Here is a 3,996-nt window from a genome sequence, read left to right as displayed (position 1 = left end):
GTAGACGATCAACTAGACGAAACTTTAGTCTCGTTCAGGTGGTGTAAAAAAATTCGATGGGATACGCACGCACGGCTGTCGTCGTCCTCGAGCGGTCTTTCGTCCCAATATCCAGAAGCAGAGTTTGAAAAACTCTAGCGACGGCACGGGTGTCCGACTCACGACATCGAGGCTTCGAAGCCGGCGGCATTCCCCTCTGAACGAACTTCGGCTACACTAGTTACGAATCGTTGCTACACATCGTCGTCGTCGTCGTCGTCGACATCGACATCGACATCGACATCGACATCGACATCGTATCATCATCATCATCGGTCATCGTCGCATAGCGGGCCAACATCCACGCGATGCGTCTTCGTTCTAGGTTACCCGATCCACGAGTATGTTACACGTGGTTTCGTTATTTCGAACGAAACGACACACGAAGAGCACACGCCCTGTGGGTAGGAAGCACGTTTCGAGAACGACGAGAGTTTCGATGAAAGAGACGAGAGAAGTCGACGCAGAAGGTATCCATGGATCTTCGAAGAGAACCTTCGAAGATGTATATCGGTATCCTTTCGCTCTGCGCGACTCGCTACAAGTTCTTTCGCTCTCGTCGACTCGTTCTAGACGCTTCGTTCGATCCCAAAGAGGAGTCTTCGATATGTCCCGTTGCTAGGAGGAGAACAAACGCAACACAGACCACGAAACATAGAAGAGAATAGGCGAGCATGATCTCTCCGACACGAGGCACTTTAGAGATTTTCTTATTAGTTTGCATGGACTTTTATATTCGTTCGTACGGTTTCCACGATGCAAATACGAAATACGAGATCGTGACGGCGGGTCTTTCTGTGTACGGCCTCTCGCAGGCGCCACGACTGCATTTCTCTTTACACGTGGTTTCCATCGTAATTTTTTTCGTTTGATATCGAGCCTTAACTTTTGTTGGCTCTTTCGAAGCTAGAGTTCCCTTTTATTAGAATTTCATATATATATATGTTTTATTCGGAGACGGCGGGTCTTTCTGTTTACGACCTCACGCAGGCGCCTCGAATAAGTTTCATTCGCATTTCGTTTTTATACTTATACATATCTCTTCATCCCGATGATCGAGAGAGAGTGCCACCTTCTCTTCGTATAATTCCGTAGCTGGAGGGTCGTCTCCTCCTTAAGAATATTACTATTCGTGCCAACGGAGGTTGCCAAGCTCCCTGGCGTTTTCGTTTGTTAAAGTATATAGCTTGTTAATACGTCGTATATACTTTCGTCGATACAGGAGGAGTACAGCTCCTTACCGACCATTGATATATATTTCATAGTTTTTATATGTGTTCAAGTCAAATTCTTTTGGTATCGTATCGTTAATGATCCTTCCGCAGGTTCACCTACGGAAACCTTGTTACGACTTTTACTTCCTCTAAATGATCAAGTTTGGTCATCTTCCCGGTAACATCGGCAATGCTTATCACATTGGCCGCGCACCAGTCCGAAGACCTCACTAAATCATTCAATCGGTAGTAGCGACGGGCGGTGTGTACAAAGGGCAGGGACGTAATCAACGCGAGCTTATGACTCGCGCTTACTGGGAATTCCTCGTTCATGGGGAATAATTGCAAGCCCCAATCCCTAGCACGAAGGAGGTTCAGCGGGTTACCCGGGCCTTTCGGCCAGGGAAAACACGCTGATTCCTTCAGTGTAGCGCGCGTGCGGCCCAGAACATCTAAGGGCATCACAGACCTGTTATTGCTCAATCTCGTGCGGCTAGAAGCCGCCTGTTCCTCTAAGAAGATTTGTTTGTACGTTGGTAGTAAAAACCCACCGACCGAAGCCGGGGGCCTTCGAGATACCATAAGTTACGTCTATTTAGCAGGCTAGAGTCTCGTTCGTTATCGGAATTAACCAGACAAATCGCTCCACCAACTAAGAACGGCCATGCACCACCACCCACCGAATCAAGAAAGAGCTATCAATCTGTCAATCCTTCCGGTGTCCGGGCCTGGTGAGGTTTCCCGTGTTGAGTCAAATTAAGCCGCAGGCTCCACTCCTGGTGGTGCCCTTCCGTCAATTCCTTTAAGTTTCAGCTTTGCAACCATACTTCCCCCGGAACCCAAAAGCTTTGGTTTCCCGGAAGCTGCCCGCCGAGTCATCGGAGGAACTTCGGCGGATCGCTGGCTGGCATCGTTTATGGTTAGAACTAGGGCGGTATCTGATCGCCTTCGAACCTCTAACTTTCGTTCTTGATTAATGAAAACATTTTTGGCAAATGCTTTCGCTTCTGTCCGTCTTGCGACGATCCAAGAATTTCACCTCTAACGTCGCAATACGAATGCCCCCATCTGTCCCTATTAATCATTACCTCGGGGCTCCGAAAACCAACAAAATAGAACCGAGGTCCTATTCCATTATTCCATGCACACAGTATTCAGGCGAAGGTAGCCTGCTTTAAGCACTCTAATTTGTTCAAAGTAAACGTATCGGCCCACCTCGACACTCAGTGAAGAGCACCGCGATGGGATATTAGTTGGACCGCCCGCGAGGAGCTAAGCCCACCGATAGGACGTACCACATAATGCCAGTTAAACACCGCGAGCGGTGAACCGACACTGTGACACACAGATTCAACTACGAGCTTTTTAACCGCAACAACTTTAATATACGCTATTGGAGCTGGAATTACCGCGGCTGCTGGCACCAGACTTGCCCTCCAATTGGTCCTCGTTAAAGGATTTAAAGTGTACTCATTCCGATTACGGGGCCTCGGATGAGTCCCGTATCGTTATTTTTCGTCACTACCTCCCCGTGCCGGGAGTGGGTAATTTGCGCGCCTGCTGCCTTCCTTGGATGTGGTAGCTGTTTCTCAGGCTCCCTCTCCGGAATCGAACCCTGATTCCCCGTTACCCGTTACAACCATGGTAGGCGCAGAACCTACCATCGACAGTTGATAAGGCAGACATTTGAAAGATGCGTCGCCGGTGCTAGACGACCATGCGATCAGCACAAAGTTATTCAGAGTCACCAAAACAAACGATGGACGGACAGACGAGCCATCCGCCACCGATTGGTTTTGATCTAATAAAAGCATTCCTACCATCTCTGGTCGGAATCTGTTTGCATGTATTAGCTCTAGAATTACCACAGTTATCCAAGTAAATGTAGGTATGATCTAAGAAACCATAACTGATTTAATGAGCCATTCGCGGTTTCACCTTAATGCGGCATGTACTGAGACATGCATGGCTTAATCTTTGAGACAAGCATATGACTACTGGCAGGATCAACCAGGGATCTTATTCGTATAACAATTCTTATAAATTTCGTTTAAGTTCTCTTCGTGTCGTAGGTGGGACGTAAGCACCGTACGACGAGACTTTTCGTTCTTAAGATAGATATATTATAAAATATATCTCTTAGCGACGTTCGAGATACACCCATAGTTCAGTAATAATCTTCGAACGCCGCTCGCAGCCACTTTGTAATTCTCAACTTCTCCTCTCTCTCTCTCATAGTATTATATAAAATGTTTAAGAATCATACTTCTAAAGGAACATTCTATAATGCTGTCTTCGTGTAAAAAGACTTATATCTCTCCTCCTCTCTCAACTCTTAGAATATCTTAGCGGTAAAGCACGTATACACACCTCACGCTGAACGAACAAGCGCGTATCCCAGTGCGTCGCGCTGGACATACCGTAAGAATATTCTTCCTTTTCGGTAGAACATTCTCGGTAGAAGACATACTACGCAAAGATAGTACGCTCTACCGGCCCGTCGAATACTTCTGCGAAAGCAGAAGTTGTTATAGAAAGCAGACGGTTATAATCCCTTGAGTGAATCGATACTCAGTTAGTACAAGCACACACGCATCTAACAACTTTTGTTAGAATACGTACACACAGGTCACCAGCTTCCCGACTCAGGGGAACCTTGCCACGATATTTGGTCATTACGTCCAGGACAGCGACCCGCGGCGCAGCAGTGTAGAGAAAAAACCAGTACGAGAACGGAGGAACA

The 3,996-nt window shown here is 47.1% G+C and overlaps 1 non-coding gene across 1 annotated transcript; it reads right to left on the bottom strand.

Annotated features, from left to right (window-relative positions):
* Positions 1-1,347: 1,347 nt before the first annotated feature.
* Positions 1,348-3,270, bottom strand: LOC143303842 (small subunit ribosomal RNA). Its single transcript, XR_013060493.1, has one exon. It is a non-coding gene; the product is annotated as a small subunit ribosomal RNA (ribosomal RNA).
* Positions 3,271-3,996: the final 726 nt, after the last annotated feature.

Source organism: Bombus vancouverensis, chromosome 16 (assembly GCF_051014615.1).
Source record: "Bombus vancouverensis nearcticus chromosome 16, iyBomVanc1_principal, whole genome shotgun sequence".
Classification (NCBI taxonomy): domain Eukaryota; kingdom Metazoa; phylum Arthropoda; class Insecta; order Hymenoptera; family Apidae; genus Bombus; species Bombus vancouverensis.
This window is presented reverse-complemented; position numbering and strand designations above follow the sequence as displayed.